Genomic DNA, 11071 nt, shown 5'->3' on the forward strand with positions numbered 1-11071 from the left:
GGATCTTAAGCAAAAGAGTTGTCCTCTACTTACGAGATGAGAACATCTTGCACTTTTTAAGTGGGCTAGAATGTAAGATTCCTTCCCCAGCCTCCTTAGAGGTATATAGGAGTAAGAATCTCCTTTTCTGATCTTAAAATTATTCCCTCTCTAAATAAAAGAAAGATTCTGTTTAAAAAGGGAAGACACTTTACCCAGAATACCTTCTCAGGAGCCCACCTGTTTTAAGGATTCAGAACGATGAGTTCAGAAGTGAGAACCAGTATTTTGGATGCCAAGGTTTTGGTCATCAGTTAAAAGACTACTCGACTCCTACCATGATAAGGGCACAGGGAAGTCTAGAACCCAAATTCAGAGACCAATTCCTTCATACCAATCTAATCAGGGTCCGTTCTCGGACAAGATTGCTTAACTCCATTAACCAGGTCCAAACCATTGATTAGGGTCGTGATGACCAGTCAAATGCTTGGCGACATAGAGCAACAAATGCAGGCAATTCATAAAGATATAAACGCTGCCCAGGATCGACAGAAACAATATACAGATAAGAAGAGGACAGTTAGAGAATTCAAAGAAGCAGATATGGTCTTCATTGAGTACGGACCAAAAGAAGTTCTTTATCTCTTGGGGAGTATAAGTAGTTATCCCCCAGATATCGTGGACCAAAGAAAGTAAGTGACTTAGCCTACGAACTTCTTTTATCTCCTCATCTCAAAGTTCTTAATGCCTTCTATAGAAATATGTGCCAAACCCAAATCATGGAAAGATGGTAAAACTTCAGTGGCAAGATACCGTTGGCTTCTAGGTTACGCTAGCTCCTTCCTTTATATAAGTCGTAACTTTTACTTGTCGCTCACAGTAATCTTACTTCCATCGATCTCCTTTCTTTCTTAATCTCCTTCATGGCTTGGCAACAGGAATTAGTTTTATCCATGATGATTTCTCACCTTCAAGACACAAGTGAGTCTGTGAAGAAAGATTTTATAGAACAGTATGAGCGCTCACTTTTTCCTCACTTGGGAACGTCTGTAGCTCAGACCAAATGGCGAACCTATCAAGACATAACTAGGGTAACACCCTGGGGTCAGCAGCACTTTCGTAACAATGTCCGCTTGGCCATGGTTATTGAAGCCTTGGGTTTGGGTCCCCGATACTACTCCGTCATTGTAAGATTCCTCCCCAGCCTCTCAAGATGTCCAGCATCTTCCCGTGTAATCAAATCCCTCTTCAGAAATATAAAAGATCTTATTTTTAAGTGTTTTAGCCTAGAGAGAGAAAATTATTCTAGAGAGAGAATATTCAGATTATGAATATTTTTGGATAGAAAAATAACTCATCTTATTAAAATAAGTTCCCCTGAAATAGAAATTCAAAGAGAATTTTCCAATGTACAATTGGAATTAATTGGAAATAGGTATAAAGGACCTTAGCCTAAGGGTCTAGATTTTTAAAAAATTTAGATTATGGTCCAATTAAGGTTCCTATGGGCCAATTGGATCAATCCATGTGTAGGGAGGAGATAAATCCAATTTTGTAAAAGAAGATACCTAAAAATGAGTAAATGCTCACATAAGATAAAGAGTTGACTATGTACAAGGTTTATTAGTAAGAAACTACGAGCAATATTAAAAATATGAGATATTTTGGGTATAATAATCCCATTTTGACACATATGTAAGGAAGGGGAGTTCTTTAAAGGAGGTGCATATTTCACATAAGATGAAGAGTTGAAAATGTACAAGGTTTATTAGTAAAAAACTATGAGTAATATTAAAAATATGAGATATTTTGGGTATCCAAAAATGAGTAAATGCTCACACAAGATGAAGAGTTGAAAATGTACAAGGTTTATTAGTAAAAAACTATGAGCAATATTAAAAATATGAGATATTTTGGGTATAATGATTCTATTTTGACACATATGTAAAGAAGGGGAATTCTTTAAAGGAGGTGCATATTTCACATGCTTGAATGAGTTTTAAACTCATAAAAATTGAGATATTTCATCGCTCCTCTCTCCTCATTCAAGTCTAGTTCCAAAAAGTTAGCTTAATTGACCTAAAAATGGTCAAAAATTGACCAAACTGATTTAGAAAATTCTAGAATCAGTTTGTTTGGTTAGGAGCTCATTTTTCCCTATAAAAAGAAGCCTCCCCCGTGTTGAAAAAAATATATAGTGTTTATGCATTGTTACTCTACTCCACCTAAGCCAAGAACTATGAATTCATTAATAATTCATTAGTTTTTGGCACTTCCCTCTTTCTTCAATCCCCATTGGTGGCTCCATCAACATACTAAACCAATTGATTGGTTGGGGGCCTCTACCGTGAACAAAGAATCAAGAAAATTATAAGGTAAATGGTAAATTTTGATTCTTTTCTATAATTTCTCAATGTTTCTCTCTTCTCAACCCCTCTCAAGCTTGAGAAGCTTGATTGAAATGGTTTTTAATTGCTATTGAGGTTAATTGATTAATGATAGTTACATAAAATTGATGAATGCTATTGAAGTTAATTGATTAATGATAGTTAAGAATTATATAAATTTCCATTTATGCTTAATTCAAATGGTTTTTATGTAGAGGCTCTCTCTCACTCAAGAAATGGTCATACTCATGACCCATTCTCAATCCAAATGAAGCTTTTCATAAAGCTTTTCCTTAATCCAAGATTAAGCTATGCTTGAGGCCAAATTAATGGCTTTTTTCTATGCTTTTAGTTTATGTATATTGATGATTCAATCCATTATGGATTAATGATCCAATTAGAGTTCATTCTAATTATTTCATTAATGATAAGCTTTATCCCTTAGAAAAACGGAGATTTATCAGTCATAGCAGGCGGAGCTATGGTAAAATTTTTTATAAAAATTATGCATAAAATAATTTCATTCAAAGCATGAAAAGAGGACTTCCTACCATATTCTAGGAATTATCATCCTAGATTAATTGAAAGATATTCATTGTAATCATAGAGAAATTGATTTTTATATTAAAAGTGTTACTTTTATCATTTTTAATTTTCATGCATAGAAGTATGCATAAAGGATAATTTTTTTATATCAAAAGTGTTACTTTTATCATTTTAATTTTCATGCATAGAAGTATGCATAAAGGATAATTATTTTATATTAAAAGTGTTACTTTTATCATTTTTAATTTTCATGCATAGAAGTATGCATAAAGGATACCTTTTTTATATTAAAAGTGTTACTTTTATCATTTTTAATTTTCATGCATAAAGGTATGCATAAAGGATAATTTTTTTATATCAAAAGTGTTACTTTTATCATTTTTAATTTTCATGCATAGAAGTATACATAAAGGATAATTTTTTTATATCAAAAGTGTTACTTTTATCATTTTAATTTTCATGCATAGAAGTATGCATAAAGGATAAATTTTTTATATTAAAAGTGTTACTTTTATCATTTTTAATTTTCATGCATAGAAATATGCATAAAGGATAATTTTTTTATATTAAAAGTGTTACTTTTATCATTTTTAATTTTCAGGCATAAAGATATGCATAAAGGATAATTTTTTTATATCAAAAGTGTTACTTTTATCATTTTTAATTTTCATGCATAGAAGTATGCATAAAGGATAATTTTTTTATATCAAAAGTGTTACTTTTATCATTTTTAATTTTCATGCATAGAAGTATGCATAAAGGATAATTTTTTTATATCAAAAGTGTTACTTTTATCATTTTTAATTTTCATGCATAGAAGTATGCATAAAGGATAATTTTTTTATATCAAAAGTGTTACTTTTATCATTTTTAATTTTCATGCATAGAAGTATGCATAAAGGATAATTTTTTTATATCAAAAGTGTTACTTTTATCATTTTTAATTTTCATGCATAGAAGTATGCATAAAGGATAATTTTTTTATATTAAAAGTGTTACTTTTGTCATTTTTAATTTTCATGCATAGAAGTATGCATAAAGGATAATTTTTTTATATCAAAAGTGTTACTTTTATCATTTTTAATTTTCATGCATAAAGGTATGCATAAAGGATAATTTTGTTATATCAAGTGTTACTTTTATCATTTTTAATTTTCATGCATAGAAGTATACATAAAGGATAATTTTTTATATTAAAAGTGTTACTTTTATCATTTCTAATTTTCATGCATAGAAGTATGCATAAAGGATAATTTTTTTATATTAAAAGTGTTACTTTTATCATTTTTAATTTTCATGCATAGAAGTATGCATAAAGGATAAATTTTTTATATCAAAAGTGTTACTTTTATCATTTTAATTTTCATGCATAGAAGTATGCATAAAGGATAATGTTTATTATAAAAGTGTTACTTTTATCATAATTGATTTTAATGCATAGAAGTATGCATAAAAGATAAATTTTTATTATAAAAGTGTTACTTTTATCATATTTGATTTTAATGCATAGAAGTATGCATAAAAGATAAATTTTTATTATAAAAGTGTTACTTTTATCATATTTGATTTTAATGCATAGAAGTATGCATAAAGATAAATTTTAATCGGAGATCGACGTAAATGAATATTCCTCAAGAAATCCATGTTTTTGAAATCAGTAAACAAATATTCATTGAAAGAAATTTTAGAAAAAAAAAAGGAGAAATTGAGATAGTACCTTCGAGAAAGGTAATTTAGGACCTAAACTCTGACTCAGACTATTGACCAAGACCTAATTCCTTCGTCAGTTTCAATCAATGACGATGTACCAGTTCAGGAAAAATATACCCAAATCACCCACCGAATCTGAAACTAAGTTAAGATTTGTGATTTTGATCTAAGGATCAAGTTAACAGAATTCGAGGAATTCTGTTTAGAATTGAGAACTCGATCTAGAAGTAATGAGATACGGATTTAAGATATACTCATGGTATTCAAACAAAATCAAAACTGTAAACTTGCATAGAAACCCTGCCTTCTTAAAAGACTGTCTTACGCCAGAATGCTGGAGGGAGCATTTGGCATATATGTTTATCTAAGGGAAGTTCAGTTGCAACAGCTGGCGGGGAGTGCTGGCGGGGAGTGTTCGAGGGACAACTCACGCGGCAAGGCTTGCCGAGGTCTTGACCAGCCTCGGTATGGTTAAAATGGTGCGCTTCCGGTACGATGGACGAGGGCCGACGAAGCGGTCCCTGAGTGAAGTGCCAGGACACCTAAGGAGGATCCTGGAGGGTTCTGACCAGGCGATGCACGGGCTCGCGGTGCTGAGGACATCCATGCATATGTCGAGGAAGATATTATATGATGGACCTATGTTTTTTGTAATCTATCACTGGATCTCGTTGTTGACTCGCTGGTCTCAACGGAGAGTCTAGAGTGATACTATTTTGTTGAGAAACAAAGACTCAATGAGAAATTTTGAAGTATGACATGTATAAACCGTAAATTGTTTATCAAGGATTGTTTTTATTAAAGTTTAATAAAGAGGAGTGTGTGCGTATCTGTTTTCTAAAGCTAAAGTTAAGAAAGGCATTTCAATTATGGGTGGGTGAGTACTTGTTTGGTTCCACCGATTCCAGTGGGATAGGGTGGTGGCTAACCCATGGGCCGAATGGGGTTAGGCTGGAATCAGTGGAGTTTTAATAATCAAACTGAAAAATATTAGAATTACGCTAAGATTCGAATAGTTAGACAATTCCCTAATAAATTTTTCAAATAAGTGGATCAACGGCTGTGCCTGACCTTGATCAAGAAAAAAGCGTTGAATTTACTAAAATGATCAAATTATATTAGTGATAGTTTCCTTCTATCTGATTTATTCAGTTGAAGGATAGCGTAGAATTGTTCACGTTAGAAAAAGTTTTATTTAAAAAAAAATTTCATAAAGGTGGAATCGTCCCTGCTTTCCGGGCATGGGAATTTTCCCGGTTTCGTTTTTTTTTTTAGTGACCACCAGCTTAGTCTCGTGCCCGGACATTCAAGGGCGAGGCCCCGAGTGAGAAACCCTGCCTCGCGCGGAGGGGCAGAGGGATCTTACAGTTGGTATCAGAGCCAAATTGAAAGCTAATAAAGATAATTAAATTCTTATCTGAAATTGGTAAAAAGAATTCAGAAACAGCATTTTCATAATGTATTTTCATTCCGTAAGCTTCTTTAATAAAGAAATTTTAATCAAAGAAATTGTTTTTATAGATGGAAGTTCCCCATTTATCTGGTATTCCCGACCTCACCCAGTCTCAAGATATGATTGCATTTGCCTTCGAGCATCTCATCTCTTCCGCTTTAACTCGAATAAGCCGAACAAGACTCGCACGCCATTTCGAGGATTTATATTTTCCTACCCCAGCGGAGAGAATTCAGCATAAGTGGTTTGTAGGGCAATATGTCCACACCTCTTGCGACCGCCGTGCAATGCTGTGGGAGAACCTCTCATTGGCTATGATCTTGTTAAAGCTGAAAATCGTACGTGGCGTCATTTTATATCATTCAACGCCTCGAAATTTCAGGCTTGCATGCCAAGTCTACAGACTTCTTAGTTGTTTTATTCCTAAATGGAATATAATAGCTCCCTTGTCAGTAAGTGGACATTTGTATCAGGGCATGGCTATGGCCCAATACCGTCGTCATATGCGTTTCCCGAGGAGATTTTGAATTCTGGAGCCGAGCTGCTCTATGTACATAATGCAACTTTTATATAAATAAAAAAATATTTTCCGGAGAAAAAAAAATTCCTGTTGTATAAATGATTGTTTACGGTGGACGATCTGCTGATAAAGAAAAATCTATTATCGGACATATGTCATAGATCTCCAATAAGGTCTTGTCTTATTTAAGAAATTGTTTTTTGAACTCTTAAGTCTTAGGATCTCATGAATAATATTAAAATAAAAATTTATTAATATATAAATTTTGGCAGAATCATGAGACGAGGAAACCGTGGTCGTCAGCTAGACCCTGTCTCTGAAGATGACGAGCTTGACCTTGATGTTCGCAAGGCTCTTCATAGGACTCAGCCAGGACCCTTCAAAGGAGAAGGGGAGAACCTGGGCGAGGCTGTGGAGAAATGGGTGGAAGCCATGGAAGAGTATTTTGACGTCACAGGATACAATCAGCGGAGCAAAATGGCTCTTGGCCGGCTGAAAATAGTGGAAACAGCCAGGGTAGCATGGAGGAACCACTGTGACACCAATCATCTGGACAGAAATACTCAATCGTGGAATGATCTAAAAACCTATCTAAGAAAGAGATTGCACTTTCTTTGCCGACCACGTTGAATACTTGGGCTTTCTGGTATCCAAAGATGGAATTTCTCCAGATTCCGCAAAAATCCAAGCTGTCATAGATTGGCCTGAACCAAAGACAGTGAAAGAAGTCAGAGGATTCTTGGGATTGACTGGTTGGTATAGAATTTTTATACCAAAGTATGCTCTCATAGCTTCCCCCCTGACTAACCTTCTCAAAAAGAATATCCCATTTCAATGGTCTGCCAAGTGCCAAAGTGCTTTTGATAAGCTCAAGACCGCCTTGGTAACCAGTCCCGTTCTGAAACTGCCAGATTTCTCTCTACCCTTTGAGGTAGTAACTGATGCAAGTGGTTTTGCCCTGGGAGGTGCACTCATGCAGGAAGGTCATGCAGTGGCCTATGAATCCCGAAAGCTCAGAACACATGAGAGGAATTATGCTATCCACGACTTGGAATTGCTTTCAGTAGTCTATGCCTTAAAGTTGTGGAGACATTACCTACTGGGTAAAAGATTTACTTTGATGACAGATCATTAGAGCTTAAAGTGGATCTTTACTCAGAAGGACCTCAACATGCGCCAAAGAAGGTGGATGCAGACCTTGCAGGAATTTGATTTTGAAATCAAGTACCGCCCAGGCAAAGAGAATGTGGTAGCAGATGCTCTCAGCAGAAAAACCTCCTTGCTTGCAATTACTATAATATCAAATCCTTTGATTACTCAAGCAAGTGAGAAGATCATGCAAGATAGATTCTTTGGCCCTATTGCTACCCTACTTATGCAGGAAAGCAAAACTCCGTAGGAGTTGAACAGAGTTCAAGGGTACAGCCTGGATGATGGCATTATGTATTATAACTGCAGGTTATGCATTCCCAATGATGAGGGAACCAAGGACCAAATTCTGAATGAAGCCCATGACAGCCGTATTGCAGGACATCCAGGTTTCATCAAGACCTACATGTCCGTAAAGAAAAGTTTCTTTTGGCCTGGTTTGAAAAAGGATGTGCTGAATCATGTACGTCAATGTCTGACATGCCAAAAAGTCAAAGCTGAGAGAGTAAAAATGCCTGGGAAGTTACATCCATTGGACATCCCCCAGATGAAGTGGGAATGTATCAGTATGGACTTCATTACTGGATTACCTTCAGTGCAATCAGGTTACAACTCCATCTTCGTGGTAGTCGACAGACTAACCAAAGTTGCCCATCTGATTCCAGTAAAAGAAACCTACACTGCAGTGGATGTGGCCAGAGTGTTCCTCAAAGAAATCTTCAGATTGCATGGCCTACCGAGAAGAATAATAAGTGACCGAGATCCCAAATTTACTTCAAGGTTTTGGACTGCATTTTTTGAAGCAGTGGGAACTTCTTGGATCTCAGCACAGCTTATCACCCTGAGATCGATGGTCAAACTGAAAGGGTAAACCAAGTAATTGAAGATATACTTCGGACATGCTGTGGCAGGGAACCCAAGAAGTGGCTAAGCTATCTGCATCTAGTCGAGTTTGCCTACAATGCTTCTTATCACCGAAGTATCGGGATGAGCCCTTTTAAAGCTCTGTATGGACAAGATTGCTTAACTCCATTAACTTGGTCTGACCCATTGATTAAGGTCGAGATGTCCAGACAGATGCTTGACGACATGGAGCAACAGATGCAGTCAATTCGTAAAGATATTAAAGCTGCCCAAGACAGACAGAAGCAATATGCGGATAAGAAGAGAACAAATAGAGAATTCAAAGAAGCAGATATGGTCTTCATTCGAGTACGGCCCAAAAGAAGTTCCTTATCTCTTGGGAAGTACAAGAAGTTATCACCCAGATATTGTGTCTTTCTTCAATCCCCATTGGTGGCTCCATCAACATACTAAACCAATTGATTGGTTGGGGGCCTCTACCGTGAACAAAGAATCAAGAAAATTATAAGGTAAATGGTGAATTTTGATTCTTTTCTATAATTTCTCAATGTTTCTCTCTTCTCAACCCCTCTCAAGCTTGAGAAGCTTAATTGAAATGGTTTTTGAATGCTATTGAGGTTAATTGATTAATGATAGTTAGGAATTACATAAAATTGATGAATGCTATTGAAGTTAATTGATTAATGATAGTTAAGAATTATATAAATTTCCATTTATGCTTAATTCAAATGGTTTTTATGTAGAGGCTCTCTCTCACTCAAGAAATGGTCATACTCATGACCCATTCTCAATCCAAATGAAGCTTTTCATAAAGCTTTTCCTTAATCCAAGATTAAGCTATGCTTGAGACCAAATTAATGGCTTTTTTCTATGCTTTTAGTTTATGTATATTGATGATTCAATCCATTATGGATTAATGATCCAATTAGAGTTCATTCTAATTATTTCATTAATGATAAGCTTTATCCCTTAGAAAAATTGAGATTTATCAGTCATAGCAGAGTGGAGCTATGGCAAAATTTTTTATAAAAATTATGCATAAAATAATTTCATTCAAAGCATGAAAAGAGGACTTCCCACCATATTCTAGGAATTATCATCCTAGATTAATTGAAAGATATTCATTGTAATCATAGAGAAATTGATTTTTATATTAAAAGTGTTACTTTTATCATTTTTAATTTTCATGCATAGAAGTATGCATAAAGGATAATTTTTTTATATCAAAAGTGTTACTCTTATCATTTTAATTTTCATGCATAGAAGTATGCATAAAGGATAATTATTTTATATTAAAAGTGTTACTTTTATCATTTTTAATTTTCATGCATAGAAGTATGCATAAAGGATACTTTTTTTATATTAAAAGTGTTACTTTTATTATTTTTAATTTTCATGCATAAAGGTATGCATAAAGGATAATTTTTTTATATCAAAAGTGTTACTTTTATCATTTTTAATTTTCATGCATAGAAGTATGCATAAAGGATAATTTTTTTATATCAAAAGTGTTACTTTTATTATTTTAATTTTCATGCATAGAAGTATGCATAAAGGATAATTTTTTTATATTAAAAGTGTTACTTTTATCATTTTTAATTTTCATGCATAGAAGTATGCATAAAGGATAATTTTTTTATATTAAAAGTGTTACTTTTATCATTTTTAATTTTCATGCATAAAGGTATGCATAAAGGATAATTTTTTATATTAAAAGTGTTACTTTTATCATTTTTAATTTTCATGCATAGAAGTATGCATAAAGGATAATTTTTTATATCAAAAGTGTTACTTTTATCATTTTTAATTTTCATGCATAGAAGTATGCATAAAGGATAATTTTTTTATATCAAAAGTGTTACTTTTATCATTTATAATTTTCATGCATAAAGGTATGCATAAAGGATAATTTTTTTATATCAAAAGTGTTACTTTTATCATTTTTAATTTTCATGCATAAAGGTATGCATAAAGGATAATTTTTTTATATTAAAAGTGTTACTTTTATCATTTTTAATTTTCATGCATAGGAGTATGCATAAAGGATAATTTTTTTATATTAAAAGTGTTACTTTTATCATTTTTAATTTTCATGCATAAAGGATAATTTTTTTATATCAAGTGTTACTTTTATCATTTTTAATTTTCATGCATAGAAGTATGCATAAAGGATAATTTTTTTATATTAAAAGTGTTACTTTTATCATTTTTAATTTTCATGCATAGAAGTATGCATAAAGGATAAATTTTTTATATCAAAAGTGTTACTTTTATCATTTTAATTTTCATGCATAGAAGTATGCATAAAGGATAATGTTTATTATAAAAGTGTTACTTTTATCATAATTGATTTTAATGCATAGAAGTATGCATAAAAGATAAATTTTTATTATAAAAGTGTTACTTTTATCATATTTCATTTTAATGCATAGAAGTATGCATAAAGATAAATTTTAATCGGAG

This window comes from Cibotium barometz, chromosome 4 (genome assembly GCF_041138505.1).
Source record: "Cibotium barometz isolate CiBa-2024 chromosome 4, ASM4113850v1, whole genome shotgun sequence".
NCBI classification, from domain to species: Eukaryota; Viridiplantae; Streptophyta; class Polypodiopsida; order Cyatheales; family Cibotiaceae; genus Cibotium; species Cibotium barometz.